At 46.0% G+C, this 17,014-nt stretch overlaps 1 long non-coding RNA gene across 1 annotated transcript; it reads right to left on the reverse strand.

Moving 5' to 3' along the window:
- Window positions 1-3,241: 3,241 nt before the first annotated feature.
- On the reverse strand, window positions 3,242-5,742 carry LOC120887840 (uncharacterized). The gene is made up of 2 exons (XR_005731131.2): window positions 4,765-5,742; window positions 3,242-3,605 (listed from the first exon to the last, which is right to left on the reverse strand). It is a non-coding gene; the product is annotated as an uncharacterized LOC120887840 (long non-coding RNA).
- Window positions 5,743-17,014: the final 11,272 nt, after the last annotated feature.

Genomic DNA, 17,014 nt, shown 5'->3' on the forward strand with positions numbered 1-17,014 from the left:
AACTATCACCATCATTATCATCAACACTTTCTTTCTTTCTTTCTTTCTTTCTTTCTTTCTTTCTTTCTTTCTTTCTTTCTTTCTTTCTTTCTTTCTTTCTTTCTTTCTTTCTTTCTTTCCATCTGATGAAGAGCCAATGTAACCCTAGGGACATGGGGAAGTGTCAGCACCTGTCCAGGGTGAGATGGCGGTTAACTTAGCTCTGTGTAGATGAGAAACAGAAGTGCAGAGAAGCTGCCCCACCTCAAAGCCCAGGCTGAGGCTCATTGTGTCACAGTGTCCCTCTGGGCAGAGAGAGATGTCTGGTATTTATGAGGTAAAAACGGCTGTGGTCCTTCCCAGTCTCTAAGGCTCACTTTACCAGGGGCCAAGCCAGCTAGGAGCAAGTCCTCTGTCCTTGGACCCTCCCAGCCTTCCCTCTTTGTGTTCCTTCTTTGCTCACTGCAAGGCACATATACTGGCTTATAATGGTGCAATTTTCACTGTACTCACCCCAAACAGGTTGTGATAATGTTGCTAAAAAATCCCAACAGGTAGGAGTGAAATCAGGATAGACTCAGTTCCAGTGCTAAATGGGACCATCGCGGTGACAACCTGGACTCCTTCTTTTATTGCTGGTTGGTGAGCAAAGCTTATAGTACCTGCTGGATGTGAAGCCTCCCCCCCAACTATTCTTAGGCACTAGACCTGGAACTCTGAAATAACAGTAAAAAAAATTCCAGAGGGAAAGCAATTTGACAGTGTATCCAGCTTCAACATGAGCGTGTGCTACTGTAATGCAGTACCACAAACTGAGTGGTTTAAACAATAGAAATGTATTCGTCTTAATAACAAATGTATTAGTTCTGGAAACCAGAAGCCTGAGATCAAGATATCAGAAGCGTTGGTTCCTTCTAAGAGCTGAGCAGGAGAATCTGTCCTGGGCCTCTCCCTTAGCTCCTGGTGGTATCTGACACTTCTTGGCTTTCAGAAGCATCTCCCCACAATATCTTCCTTCATCTTCCTGTGGCATTCTCTCTGAAGACAAATTTCTTCGTCCATATTTCCCCTTTTATAAAGACCTCAATTATACTGAATTAAGACTCACCCTGGTGACCCCATTTTTAACTAATTACATTTGCAACATCTGTATTTCCAAGTTAGTTCACAGTCTGAGGAGCAGGGGGTTAGGACTTTAAGGTGTAAATTTTTTTTTCCCCCAAGGGACAAAATGAACTTGTATCAGCCAGAAATCTCATGTTAAGAAATCTAGCCTGGTGATCTACTAGCATGTGTACCCCAAAAGATGTTTTTTAAGATGATTTGGGCAAAAGCAAAATTGGAGTAGTATGTACTAGAAGAGAGGGAGAGAGCTCTGCTTGTACCACCATGGAATAATTTCTAAGCCATATTATAAACATAGGAGTGTCTTATGAAAGCTAATGTAATCACAACGTAGAACACAACTGTGATCCATATAAATGCACTCAGAGATGATCAGAAGAATGTATAAACCAAACCATCAGCAGTGGAAAGAGAGGGAATACAGGATACTTAAAGAGCCATTTGGAAATTTCTGGCATAGGCCAATCATGTGTATCTTTTATAATGAAAATATACTCACACATTAGCTGAGTAATAAAAGTAAAAATTGTGTTCTCTCCTTTAGTTATTGTTTTAGTCGGCTTTTTTTTTGCTGCTGTGACGGAAAGACCTGACAAAAACAATGTTATGGAGGAAATTTTATTTGGGGGCTCACAAGTTTCAGAAGTCTCAGTCCAAAGACAGCTGGGCTCCATTCCTTGGGGCTCAAGGTGAGGCTGAACATCAGGGAGGAAGTGTGTGGCCCAAGGAAGTGGCTCACATGATGATTAGAAAGGAGAGAGAGAGAGAGAGAGAGAGAGAGAGAGAGAGAGAGAGAGAGAGAGATATTCCACTCACTAGATACAAAATACCCCCAAGGCACAGCACACCCCCAGTGCCTGCCTCCTGCAGCCACAGCCTACCAGTTACCACTCACTTAGTCCACATCAGGGGATTAATTCACTGATTATGTTAAGGCTCTCACAACCCAATCATTTCACCTCTGAATGTCCTTGCACTGTTTCTTATGTGAGCTTTTGGGGGGACACATCACACCTAAACCTAACGCCCAAGGTCAGTCTAGACCCAAAGGAATGCAGGTCAAGCCAGTTGGTCTCCAGAGGGTCTCCATGGCTCCAAAGAGAAAGGGAGCAGAACTAGATCCTTCTTTACCCACTGAACTCCAGGAGTCCTCTGCCCACCCACCGTGAGCGAGAGCCTGGGCTGTGGAGGCGGGCAGCTGTGAGTGCTGCCCACACTATTTGCTTCTCTTTGCTTTAGTTTCTAATTTGCAGATCTGGGTTAACAGCCACCTCAGGAGCCTCATGTGAAACATACCCAGGCTAGAGAGCTACATTAATTGGTCTTTGCTCACATTTTATTTATGGACCAGAAAAATGTCTGATATTGGGCACTGGCCAAAACTCTGATATCCCAATCAAACATCTGTAAAACTGTTCAAGAAAAAGCAAGGGTGGGGGGGGCATAAGACATGGGTAATATTTCAGTAGGTAGAAAGAGGTGGGCTGGATAAGACTTTATCTGTTTTCCAATTTTTAAATCTACTACCCATGTAGATACTTGCGTGTAGTCTTAATATTTATAGGGAAGACATGAGCATGTACATTCATCTACGTGTGTCTCTGGTGAAAAATGGGAGAGACAGAAAGAAAGAATTTCTATTTATTTCAGAATGGTTAATGAATGAGGAAATTGGATAAAAACTAATTAACTAGAAATTCTGATTTCATGAGATATGTTGTAAATATCCCTTATAAATGGCCAGGTTTCAAAGAGTTAGAGTCCAATAAAATTCCTTTCAACGAACCTTGTACAAATAGCTCTCTAATCTCTTTTAGAATTTAGAAAAGGGCTTGCAGGTGTAAAGGTTTTTTTGCGGTCACCATTAAAAAACACCCACCAGCAATGAACGCAGTCCTGGTTATTTGAATGTTCTGGGAGTTTGGGTCCGGATAAAGGAAGCTGGCGACTCTACCTTTTTCTTGCAGCTATCTGGTAGCTACAGCTCTATCTGCTACCTGTGTAATTAATCATCGGGCTTAGCTAATGCCTCCTAAATTAATGCAATTATCAGTGTCTCCGAATAACCACCTTCACGCACACGCTGCTATCAAAACACACCGCTGACAGATCTGCAGCCAAAGCAGGGACGTTCAGAGACTAGACATGGGATTGATTTTAATTAACTTGTTTCTCATATTACAAAGGTGAGAAAATACCGACTCGCAGTAGCTCCAGATTAAAAGAATGGAAGAGAGAACGTGTGGATGGGCAGAGACTCATGAAAATAATAGCTACAAGGTATTTTCGTTCCAAAGCCTCCATATCCGCTTGTGGTGTTTTATTACCAACAGTTGGCCCAGGCTCAGCCCAGAACCCAGCGGTTCGCTTGTTTCTCGCTTCTCATTACAGAACTTCTGTCTGAGGAGCCCCTGGTTTAATTTGTTCTGGGCTAAGCGTGGCAGGGAGAGTCTCAGGATCCGGGTGAACATTTCTTCTCCTCCTCTCCGCCCCCTTCCAACCTGAAATATTTCATGAAATGCAGAGTTTGGGAACCAGATGCAGGTGAAAGAAAGACCACTTTGTGAGTTTGAATTTATCATAGGCTGCAGCTCTCTTGGAAAGCCGTGCATTTCCAGGAACACAGCCCAGTCTGTGGGTGCAGAGGAGCTGCTCCCCCCCCACTCGCCACAGACAGTTCAGAAGGGGTCACTGCTTTTGAGATGAGGTTGATGAATGGCATTTTCCAACGCATGTTACGTTGGACCTTAGTCTGAAAGATGGTCCTTGAAAAAAACAAAGGTCAAATAATTTTGGAAAATAATACATAACTGAGGATGCCTCTCCCCCCCGTTTCAGGAAATTCCCTCTGTATGTGTTGAAGGCTCAGAGATGCCCAGCATCAAGGAAGTACATGGGTTCTTGTCCGACCCAGTGTTACCTGAGAAAACTGACCCAGACCCCTTTACTCGGGTTTCATCCCAAACAGCACTGGGTGTGGATGAGATTCACCCGGAGCGCTCTCCAGTACTGCAGGGAGGTCCCACGGAACACACACTGGAAGACGCCACGCCTCGTGCCCCCATCTCAGGAGCAGTGACCCCTTCTGAACCTGGGATTGGGGACCATGCTGGAAACTCCAGTTTTCTCCATATCGGTCACTAATTATTGCGTAACCTTACCAAACTCCTGCCCTGCCCTGGACCTCGGGGTTTCCTCATCTAGAGGAAAGAGGTCCTGCTCTTAAAGTCTGTGACTTGGTTAGGGCCGCAGACAAGCTGAATCAGTGACAAACCAGAGAATATAAAAGGACAGGGAAAGAGGAGGAGAGACGGAGCTAAGGAAAGAAGGAAAAGAAAGGGACCGGCTAGGCTTCCTACAGAGACCGTGTCTTTAGATAGGGTGAGTATCAGGAATAAAGAATCTAATATCGACCTCATTAACAAGGGACTCTGATTCGGCTGGGCAAGGGGCACAGGAGCCACCCTCCATGTGTGCGATGCCGGTGGCCTCTGAAAAGCTCGGGCACCCTCGAGGGCCCTGGTGTTGCTGCCACCTTGATTGCCTCTGCTCAGCCACTCCTCCCCACTCCCAGCACATACCGGAGGCTGTCACCTTCTGGGCAGGACACAAGGGAGAAGAGTATGCTCATCGGCCCAGCAGGAGGGACCTTTCCTGTACCTGGAGGCTGCTCTTCTTCCAGGAGAAGGCTCTTGTCATCGCAGTGGAAAAGTCCTGTCCTGGAGGTCAGCCAACTTGGCTTCAGGTGACTTGGGAGGAAGAGCTCTCTCTTGCAACCATCAAAAATGGAGGACAATGATCCTCACTGTGATTGTCATCATGACTTCTTTCCTGTGCCCTTAACCTGGGGGTATTTGTGGGTGGAAACAAAGGGAGGGGGGGAATGGCGGAGTAAGGTTTGCTTCCTCGGCAGAGCTGCTTTCTGAGCTGCCTCCCACCCTGCTCAGGTTAGTTCTTCTGGGAGAAGAAACTGGCTCAGGCTGATAATCATTGATGTAATAAATACCTTAAATCTTAAAAATCATCCTTTTTTTTTTCAGTACTGGGAATGGGATACAGAGGGACCCTACCCTCAGTCCTTTTCATATTGAGACAGAGTCTCGTTAAATGGCTCAGATTAGCCTCAGACTTGCAATCCTCCTGCCTCAGCCTCCTCAGTCGATGGGATTTCAGGTGTGCATCTCTGGGCCATGCCTAAAAATTATCTGAATATGGCTAAAAGTCATTTTAAAGTCATAATCCCATGGAGTCTTCACTGTGGGCCAGGTGATGAGCAGGACCCTCCCTGCGGGCTCTTACTCATTCTGATTGCTATCGTATGTGGCCAGCCTCAGCAATTTCTTTCATTCTGTCAAGAGTTCAGATATGTAGCCTAGGCTGAGTGGGCAAACTCTTCTCACCACCCATCTGCTTGGAACACAAGTTCTGGCCTATATGCCCCCTCTTTCGGACTTCCAAGGTTTACCCAAATAGTCTTCTTGACTTCTCAGACTCCCAGTCCTCTTTGGGTGTTCAACTCTCTTCAGTTTAATGGTCACTGATTGCTGCTTCCAGGTCCCTGGGGTCCCTGGAGATGTTTCCTAGATAGAACCTCCAAATGCCTCTTTGACAGTGACAGAGGTGTAACAGACTCTCCCCCAGTTTCTCCACCCCCCAGAGCCCCACTTCCCCTCCCTGACTCTTTCTCCCAGTGCACCCACCACTCTCGGACCCCTGCCACCCGGCCCTACGTGAGGGGATCAAGGGGGTGGGAGGCAGCCATTCCTCAGACAAGACAGAAAAACTCAGAAGAGTTTGGAGTCCTCTGACGATCAGGACTTCCTAGTTGATGTGGCAAGTGGCCAGTCTGTCATGTCCTCTCTCTTGAGGACTGTGAACTTGAGCTATATGTCGAGAAGTTGGTAGACGGAGGTGGTGTCTGAAGAGTGGGGCAATGGAGAGGGCAAGGGGGTGAACCAGCCCAACAGGGCAGAGACCTGGAACTGGGAGGGGATTATAAGAGGTCCAGGTGACAGAGTTGCCCCTCCTGCCCCTGTCTTGGGTCCTGTAGGGGGGCTGGCCAGCTTTGTCTACGCCATCTTGTGTCCTAACACCCATCCCGTGTAACTTCTGTGAGGCGCTAGGATATGTCTCTGGCCCTAGAAGCCAAAAAAAGTGCACATGAAGTACATTGTGATTCTTGGATCTGCTAATGACTTCGGCTCATTAGGGGACTGGCCGCTCTCCCCTGTCCAGCTGAATCACTTCACCAGCGCCTTCCTGCCCAACCCATCATCAGAAAGGCCTGATGTGACTCTCTTCCATCCCCTGCCTCGGCTGGCTCCCTCTTTCTCTGTCTGTCTGTCTTGGTCTTTCTCATTTTCTGAAATGAGACTTCAGAGCTGCCCAGAGTGGGACAGGGAAGCAGTGATGTTCTTTTAAAAGGCTGTCTGACAAAGGTGTGGGAGGATTTTTACTTGATAAAGAGAGAGCCAGAAAGAGAATTTCCTGAGAAATCTGTCAAGTAGGTTCTTATACCAGCCCGTGTGCCCCGTTGGCTGGGCTGTCAGCCTTTGAAGGAAGCAAAGGGAAAATTTCTAATTGTGCTTGTTACACCGAAGGCATTTGTGTCCTGTGAGAGCAGCTGCCTAGTTCTCAGGCCCCCTTTTTTAGGAGAACTGGGTCTCAGCGGGTCCGAGACGAGAGACCAATGTCCAGGAAGGAGCTCTCATTCTGCTGACTTAGCATTTGTGAGCAAGGCTCGGGGAGAGACCTACTGGTGTCCAGAGAGCTCTAGTCTCTAAGACTGACAGATTCACTAGACATCAGGCCCACGACCATAGAGCAAGCCACAGTTTTTAAGAGAATATCTAGGAAACTGCCCAAGACCTGTCAAGCTTCTTGACCTGCGATCTTCTATTACTTAGGAATATTTGATTATCAGTGGCAGAAATCACTTTAGCTAATATAAACATTTAAGAGATATCATAACAAGGATATAGGATTGCTCATAGGAAGGACTTGACAAAGTTGGAGGAGACAAAACCAGGGCACTTCCAGTGGGTGAGGATACAACCCATCCTTTATTGATTGATTGATTGATTGATTCTTTGTCCCCCCTGCTCAGGGTTTCAATTCTCAAGAGCAGGACTCATGGGCCTGGTTGTAATATGCTTAGCTCTTTCCCAGAATCACCTGACGGTCATTCCCACCCAGACTGTATGCAATGAGGAAGAGGGTTTTATCTCCAAAGAAAATCAAGGTCCGTTGTCAGAGGAAGGGAGCGTGGAGGCTGGGCGGCCATAGCACTGTCCCCCACCACTGATCCTGACTTCAGTACTTGTCTTTGTTCCTTCCTCCCTACTCCCACTATGATTTTCTGAATTTGGTGGCCTTGCCAAGATACTTTATACTCAGGTCTCCATGCATTCATGTGCTCCTTCATTCATTCGTCCATCCATCCATTCATGAGCGTATATTTATTTAACAAGAACACGTCAAATACAGACTAGGGGTCTTACACTGGGTAATAGCTGGGGCTTTGTACCTCCTTGGACATTGGCACCCGATTGTCCCCTCCAGTATCTGGCATGATGAAATTTCATTCAGGCCTCGCCTTATTTCAATCCCTCACTTTCACTAGTGCTCCAGGCCCACCCTGAGAAAGAATTTGAAAAAGTGTGACTCTCTGCAAAAGTAAAGGCTTCATGGTGATCTTTAACCACTAGCACCCGGAAGAGAGTCAGTGTGTATGTCTTAGGTGGGATGGATTTGTTTGGGTAAAAGATGGAGAGAAGAAGCTTCTGGTGTCTGGAGCACTGATATAGGCAGCTTCTTTGGGTGACGGGAGGGTACTAGTGACATGGGATCCCAGGCACCTACGTGAAGGTGGGGAGCCTGGAGAAAGAAGAATGGACCCACATGATGGGAAACCATCACACCATTTGGAGTCCAATGGCCTCGCTCTGAGCTTAACCCCACTGTCCACCAGCTGAATATCTTGAGTCCCTACACGCTCTTTCTCCTAGTCCTATGCAGTTTGAAAAATCCCAGCCTTCAAATCTGATGCATTCCTCTCCTCCAGATTATGCTGGGGGTTTACATTTCCAAAGCCAAAGGAAACAATCCCAACAACCTGTCACTTAAATCAGAGCAGATTTATTGCCTTTAAGCAGGAGAAGCTTGTTAGAGAAGGAGCGTCATACATGCCCATGAAGGCAGGAGCAGGCTGGAGGTGTCCTTGGCAGTTTGTCAGGGCTCATCAATCTCCACTACCACTCATGTACCTGTGGAGCCCCGTCAGGGCTGATGTGGGGCCTAGGAAAACTCGGGGTATTGTCCCCAGAGGGGGAAGGACTTTTAGACCTCTAGACCCTGATTGCACATCTCCTACATTTTCTTAGAATCCGTTTGATCATTTCTGTAGAACTCGAAGGCTATCATTCAAAATGACTGGACACATATTCTCTGGTCAACCCAAAGGACAAATTAAATGTATCGTTCCCTAGACCATGGGAAGTCGAGAAGACTGGGATTGGCTGTGGCCCTTGGCACAAGCACACGTGGGAGAAAATAAGGAGTTAGGAGGCAAACGCAGGGCAGAGAGTTGGGGGAGGGGGGGAAATCTGTGCTCTGCCTTTGACTAAGTCACCTCTCTAATATCTCTTTGGGCAAGGTCTATTTTCTGATACCCCAGGACAGAGATTGTGGTCAGCACAGCACTTGAAGCATTCACAATGGCAGATGCCAAATTTTAAAATTAGGTCTGGTTGAATCTGTGCTAAGTATTAAAAAAAACATACGACCTGTACAAGTCATTTAGCATCTGTGAGCATCTGGAAATGATTGATATCTACTCCTCCAGGTTGTGATAAGGACTCAAAGATGTAATAGATACAAAACTGTTAGGTACCAAGTAAATGTCCGTTGTATGGTTATTTGGGGTCCAGAAAGAAGGATGGTTTAAAGTGGTCTTTTCTCCCAGTTCTTGGTAGAAAGGCCTCTTTCTATGTCCTGGAGCCTCATCGGGACAGTCCCCAGGTTCCTGGAACTCAAGTCTGAGTTCTCTGACTTTCCGTTTACGCATTCGCATTCTTCATTGTTCAGCAAAGGAACAGGACCACAAGAGAAGCTCAGTAAGCACTTGCAGAATGGGCTAATAATACGTAGCAGTAATAAAATACAGAATTAAAACCACAGTATAGTAAACAAATAAACAAAAAAGGCCATTATCACTAACTTACAGGTCTTTGGTTACTACACAGACAGCACACGGGTGAGGTGGACCTGGTAGGATGTGATAGGGAGAGGCAGGGAATTAGAGGGCACATGTCCCACTCAGGGCAGCTGCAGCTCTTCTGTGACCATGCATGGTGGTAGCTCCTTACTGCCACTAAGGACCCAGTGATGCCAGATCTTGTTTTTTCACGTTTTTTTTTTTTTGTCAAATTATAATTATCAGCACATATTAATTGCACCAATTAGTGATTTCACTGTGACATTGCCATACAAGTACATAATGAGTTTTGATCATACCCACCCTCTCTAGTTCTCTCTCTGATCCACCCTACAGCCTCGCCTGGTGCACTTTTCTGTCCCTAATAGTGTTCCTTCTACTTTCAGGTTATTTTATTTTTTTCAAATTTATTTTTCTTAGATTTCACATACGAGGGAAAAAAAAATACTTATCTTTCTGAGACTGGATGCCAAATCTTCTAAGCGTTTTTTTTTTTTTTTTTTTTTTTTTTTTTTAAGCCTGGAATCTACATTTTTAAAAATCATGCTTTATAATTGTACATAGTAGTTGGTTCATCCCAATAAACTCGTGGATGTGTGGAAATCGATTCCGGTTCACGATGCCCCCTTGTCACTTCTCCTTTACCTTCCCATTGGAATCTACATATTATAAAATGGTATTTAAGCATTTTTAAAATCAATAATTATTTTTTAAGCATGGGTAACTAATTCAAATATCAAGACAAAACCCCACAAAGCCTTATTATGAAGAATCCTCAAAACACATCTGGCCCAGTTTGGAGGGAAAACCTCCTTTGGGAGACCTCAAGCTACTCCTCTTGCCTCCTTTCATAGATGGGAAGACAAAGGCCCAGGACACAGAGCTGGTGGATGAGGAGGGGAAACACCCCCATGCCTTCTGGGCACCTTTGCTCCTCTCTGGGGATCCCTGAGCTCTATTGTCCAGCTGCGCATAAGGAGACTCTAGAATGGGCAGGCCAGGTACCTGATGCATGGTGACCAACAGGTTCCTTCCTGTTCTCTGCATTTGCAGGCTTCCTCATGGGGCCTCCTCCCTGGTGAGAGCCTTGGCACTGTCAGGTGCAAGAGGTGGAAAGGACAGAGCTGGGCAGCTGCAGAGGAAAGAGGCTTCCCCAGGGCTTAGCCCGGGCGCCTCAGCCTCAGCAGCCTGAACACAGACAGCTTTGCAGGCCTGTGAACTCGGTGCAGAGAGACAGAAGAGGGGCAGGGAGGAGGGACAGAAAAGCCACAGGAATGAGTCATGCTCATGGAGGGGACCTTCCTCCCCCTCCTCTCCATGGGCACTGATGCCCAAGGCCCAGGGATGATTTGTTTGCCCACAAATCCAAATGGGATGACAAGCAAATCATCAGATTGGCTGAAGATGACTTGTTAATTAGGAAATAAAATCAGGGCCTGTACACACAGAGCTGTTTGTGGGAGTTTGCTTTGCTTTATTGAGTGGGTGGCTCTTGCCATCATGATAATAGAGAGCTGATAAACAGTGAAAACACAGGAAATCATTTGGCCTTTAGCCCAAAACAAGGGCTGGAGGGAATGAGGACCTCAGTGCTGGAGGGAGGGGCTGCAGCTGCTCTTGTCTGTGCAAACCAGGACTCCTCTTTTGTGGCCAGAATTGACCTCCTGTCCCAGAACACCACCCTGTCCCCGGGAAGCTGCTCCTCTCGTCCAGCTTATCATCCATGTCAGCGTGGGCTCTGAGGAGCTTGACCAACCGGGGGGTCCTCTTTAAAAAAAAAAGAACACAAAATGAAGGATAGAGGTGAATATTGATTGAGAGTTTTTAAAAAATCATGATGAATAAGAAAAATTTAATAAACTGAGAAGCACCCTACATACATTAGAAAATTCATAAAAAAATAACATAATGGTTATGAATTACCAGCTGGCACACCTTTAAAGTCCTTTCTTATTCCCTCCCTGTTTGGGATTGGTACCCTTTGATAGCTTTTTTAGGTGACAATGATTATGTAGTATCACTTTTTTTTTTTTTGGTAGAGAAAGAAATTGGAAAGATTCATTTGCAGAAGAAAACTCCCATTTTGAGGGGGGATCCGTGAAAAACAGCTCTTGGTGTCCTGTTGCAGTCCCTGAGGATTAGAATCACCCAGCACGAACCAGCTTCTGGCTTCCTTGACTTCCTCACTTCCTGCCAGTGAGCACCCTGGGACACGGCCCTCTAGGAACGTGACCTCTGACCTTGAACCTTCCCAGGATGTCACAGGGTGAGCCAGTAGGGGCATTCCTGGAAGCCATCCCACACCAGCACAGCTGGAAATATCTTAACGGTACAGAACACGGAGGGGAAACCATATAAACTCATCCCACCCTATTCACACTGGCCATCACTCCAACACCATCTCTTCATAGCCAGATCCCCAAAACCCACACAACTCTCCAACATCGCCCGATAGGAGCAATTCCAAGGCAAAATAAACAGCAGTCTTAATTGATGTGGTTCAAATATCTTACTTAAAAAACAAAAACAAAAACAAAAAAAAACCTAAACATTTGAACAGTATAACCAGACTGTGGAATATGACCCAGCAGTTAAAAAGACCACGGTAAATAATTCTGAAGTGGAGGCTAAGACATCTTGAGCAGGGAAAGCATGCTATCTATGTATCTATGTGCTATTTGTCTGGCTGTGTACATATGCAAATGCACTGAAAAAGGTCTAGCTGTGTACAAACCAATTGCTGACGGTCTGTGTCTCCAAGGAAAGTGCTGTGAATGGGTGAGGGGGATTCCAGCTCTCTCTCTAATATTAGAATATTTACAATCAATACACTCACTTGCTATTGAGTGGGCAGCCTTACAAGACAGCTGGATGTATAGCCCTGAGGTTCGGAGAAAAGCCAGACTGGAGACTTATTCAGTATCTGCTTATGACAAAATGGCATGTTTTCATATGTTTTTTTAAAACCAGCTTTGGTTGCAAGAAACGGAAACCTACTCTGGATATGTCAGCAGAAAAGGGAAGATACATCTTAAGGATACAGGTCTGAGACCCCAAGGTGAGTAGTAGCATTACAGGTCTCAGCAAAGTCTGGAACCAAGAGCTACAAAGCCACCGGGAATCAAGGCCACTTTTCTCTGGCACACACTCTTTCTGGTCCGCAGAGGCCTCGGTACGTATCTTTCCCAGCCCTAAAGCAAAGGGTCGGCTTAGATGGGGTCTTCCCATCCTCTCTAGTTCCGGAATGCTGGAGGTTATAAACTGTGATTTTAAACTCTGCAGCCTCCCCATCCAGAGGGGGAGAAGACCCTCAGAGTTCAACCCTCAGAATTCAACCCCCAGAATTTAAGGACCGGCTGCTGCCTCTTGCCGGCAGGATCTGTAGCTGTGCACTGAAGGAGCCACGCAGCCTCCCACCTCCTCGCCACTAATTTAGCTCCAACATGGTCGCATCTGCTTTGCGGGTGGCTTCCTCAAGACTACAGGGAGGCCGTGAGGAAAGGAGGGGAGCTTGCTGGAGGCTTGCCTAGGACTTGCGGCTAATAAAGTTGATTAGACTGACAGTCTCTCCTGCTTTATTACTGACAGCTTGTGTCCTCATTTTGATTTATCACCACCACACCTACCTGAGTCAGGAGCGAAGATTAGCCCAAATTAAAGCTGGGGTGACTCAGGAGAGCTGAGACGTGACAGCAGGATGGGGCCGGCGGGGAGGGTGAGGAGCAGCTAATACCTGATGGGTAGAATGGAGACTGGCCCAGCTGGCTCTCCTGGGAACCAGAGCCAGTGTCCCAAGGATCCATATCCCTTTCCATCCAGGGAGGAATGAGGATTTTGCTGTTTTCTTTCTGGCCAGGGAAGAAAGTCCATAAATAAAGCTTGTGGGTATTGTGTGTAGCTCAACCAGTCTCAGGAGGGTCATAAATCCTAACCAGGAACCATCTCGGCACACACCTGGGAACGTGAGCAAAGTTATCTTCTATCTAAAGTAGTATTCTGCCCTTGGTACCCTGTTCCAGAACACTGAAGCTGGGCTAGAACCCAGTATTTTGTGAATGTGGGCTGGACAGAGGTGAACAGGGCTACTACATTTAGGTGTCTAGGTGCCAGACCATACACCAAAGATCCAGGGCTGAGCCTCCTGACCTTCATGACAGGTCATCCTCTGTCCTGACCCACTCACTGGAACTCAGCCAGCCCTGCACCTAGTTCACTGAGGCGAATGAGGGTCAGGCTGAAGAGCAGGAGTCAGAGTTAGATGGTTCGAAGGCTGGTCCAGAGGATTTAGGTCCCTACGACTAAGCTCTTGACTTCTACATCCAAATGCCTTCCTGATGGGTCCACTTGAGTTTTTTGTTAGTCAGCTTTGAGTCACTGTGACAAAACACCTGAGAGAAATCAACCAAAAGGAGGAAAGATTTATGTTAGCTCATGATTTAGAGGTTGTGGTCTATAGTTGCTGGTTCCTTGCTTTTAGGCCTGTAGCCAGGCAGAACGTTGTGGCAGAAGCATGTGGTGGGGGAAGCTGCTCAGCTCATGGAGGCTGGGAAGGAGAGAGAGAGAGAAAGAGAGAGACTAGAGACAGAGTTCCTTCCCCCAAACTGGATCCGCAAATGGGCTACTCCATTCATGAGGTCAGACCCTCACGATCCAGTCACCTCCCAAGGCCCTGACCTCTGAACACTGTTGCACTGGGGACAAAGCCTTCAACAGATGGGCTTTTGGGGGACATTTAAGATCCAAATTATAACAGGTTTCAAATAAAGATCTCAAACAACAAGCACCCAAGGCAGACTCCTGGCTTCTCTCCTGTCCCCCTCATCTCAGGGGTGGCTAAGACATCAACCTGCTGCTCATTCAAACCTAAGAGGCACCTTTGAGTCCTCTCCTCCTATTTCTCTCTAACACGTCATCTGGGCCCATTCACTCTATCTCCAGAACATACCCCCGTTTTCCTCCACTTCTCAACGTCTCTCTGCGACCACCTGTTCCAGTTCCATCATCCCTGGCTTGGACTACAGCAGTAGGCTTCTAATTGTTTTCTCAGCTTCTAACTTTCCGTGCCACTCACCCCCAACAGTCCGTTTTCCATGCAGTGCCAAAACATACATCAGAGCAGTTATTTCCTATCACAATTTCTTATTATAAAACTCTTCAAAATCCTAGATGATACTCATCTTGACTCATTCTTTAATCCTATCATACCATTCTCCACTAACTCTTTACACTCAGGCCATACAAATTTCCTTTTTATTCTTCTGATCAATTTTTTTTTTTTTTTTTTTTTTTACACTGAACTGACTTAGAAAACTTGCGGTTTTCTCTATCTGGAAAGATTCCGTGCCATACCCCCCAATACTCTCCTCCTTCTCATTAAATGTCAAACACTACTTCCTCCTTCTCTTTTTGCAGAAATGCTAATCCAATGTCTAGTAACCCTCTAATTTTTTTTCTTTTAGCACTTTTAGGATATAATATTATTTTAATTATTTGTTTATTTTTCTGCTTTCCCTTACCCGAATGTGAGCTCGTCTCTGTTGTTCATTATCCATCCCCAGGGCCTAGGACAGTGTCTGGCACAGTAAGTACTCAATGACTATTTATTGAATGAATATAGCATAGAAGATAGCTGCAGAGGCCTCTGCCTTGATGAACTGAACTTGACCTTGATCAGTAGGCTCAGTAGGGGAAAGACCCAGCCATGCAGTAAGGAAGGAACTCTGCAAGATCAAGCCTCTATCTGCTGCTCAACTTCTCTGGCCCTTCTCAACCCTTGTGAGCCGTCTTTGTATCATGAATTTTGTTTTTACCCATTTTTCTCACCCATCGTTGGCAGGAGGACTTGGCTTTGGATGCCCAGAACCCATGCCTTTAATATGGAGGCTGATTTGCCTGACTGCAAAGCCAGATCAGACTTGAGGAAACCTACATTCAAAAACACAGTCAGAAAGTTGAGTTTTCATCAGAGAAGATAAAACTTCTCATATTGATTGGGGCCAAGGGTAGGAGGGATGAGGGGGGGAACAGAAAACAGCCAGAAGCTCCGATTTCTATGTGATTATAATCAACTCAGAGGTTTAGCTTCTGTTTCATTACACAGGGGGGGAAAAAAATAAAACCTGACTTCTCCCCACCCCCACCATCTAACACACCTGCAGGTAATATCGCTAGCTTTCCAAATCTTTTTTTTTTTAAGCTATTTTCCTTATTAAACTTTCACTGGGTGAATCTCCATTGGCCTATTGATTTGAGTATTAGACTGTGTATCAAAGATATGAAAATACAAATTGTTGTTTCAGAGAGAAATGACTGTCTTTATATTGCTTTTCTCTCCAGGGTTCTGCATATTCCCTGGGGTTCCCAGGCTGAAAAGAATCAAAGCAAGGGAATCTTCCTGGCAAACATGGAGTGAGTAGGTTCTTCGGGTAGATTCTGAGCAATCTCCTGGTGCTGTTGCCAAGGGGCCAGTAACAGGACAAAGATTTTTTTTTTCATTTACATTTAAAAAAGAACATATATTTCTCTAGAGAGAAGAATCTACATCAGAACAGTTCCTAGAAATGTTGATGCACCAATTTAAATCTTGCAAGTGGCCTCTGTGTAGGATCCCCCTTCTGGTTAATCATAGCTCTATGTGTTGGAGGATTTGTGCCTGAAATTTCCTTTTGCTGATGTGGAATTAGCATGCTTCTTTATCATGAGTCATAGAGGCTATAGCTCAAGGTTAAGTGAGATAAAGAGTACACCTAGACAGTGTATTTATATATGTGCTGAGAGCTTGTCACATGCCAGGGACTAAGCTTAATACTGAGCTGGGTTGGGCCTGCCCAAGCTGGGCATCAACACCTTCTGGCGACCAGGCCTGGGCAGGTGACTTGGAGAATACAGTTCAACTGGGCTTAAGGTTGAACTGAAAAAGGAAACTGAAGACTGCCCACTTCATGGAGCTGGGAGCAAACATGAGCTCTCCCAGCTTCCAGGATCAAGCCGTAGACCTACTAACAAGGCCACTATCACAAGCCGTAATGTAGCTCAGATGGTGGGCACTAGGGCACCCTCCTTGCTTCCATAAGCCAGGTGGTTAGAACGGCAGGAACGACTCTGGCTCTAGTTCTTGATGCCTATTGGCTTTGTAGCTCTCTACCTCTGCTCCTTCAAGGTCCCACTTAAGAGTCACCTCCACCAAAAAGCCTCTTGGGAACCCCCAATTCACCTCTTTCCTCCTTATTCCCAGAGAGCTCTTACCTCCTTTGTGGCCTGTGTCAAAGTCCTCACGGTAGTAGTGGTGATGATGATGATAATGATTGACAAGGATGATGATAACAATACAGATACCATTTTACCCAGCGTGTACTTACTCTCTACCAGGAATTTTGCTCTTATTACCTGATTTGATCCTCATTAGACCATGACGTAGGCACTGTGGTGATCCTCACTTTTCTGAGAAGGAAACAGAGGCAAAAGACCATAGAGGCTAGGTAGCTTGCTACAGAAATGCAACTGATGTTTGTAGCTGGCTCCTGGTCACTTCCGAGGCTGGCCCACAGTGCCTTTTTGAATCTAGGCATTCTGATGGCACAGATCTACGTTCAACCTTATGTACCACATCGATGGACTCACCGGTGCTCATTTTCCCAAACAGCCCATGTTCCTGGAGGAAGGACCCTGTCTTGTGCGATTCTCCCTTCCCACGGT

Source organism: Ictidomys tridecemlineatus, chromosome 15 (genome assembly GCF_052094955.1).
Source record: "Ictidomys tridecemlineatus isolate mIctTri1 chromosome 15, mIctTri1.hap1, whole genome shotgun sequence".
In the NCBI taxonomy this organism is placed as follows: domain Eukaryota; kingdom Metazoa; phylum Chordata; class Mammalia; order Rodentia; family Sciuridae; genus Ictidomys; species Ictidomys tridecemlineatus.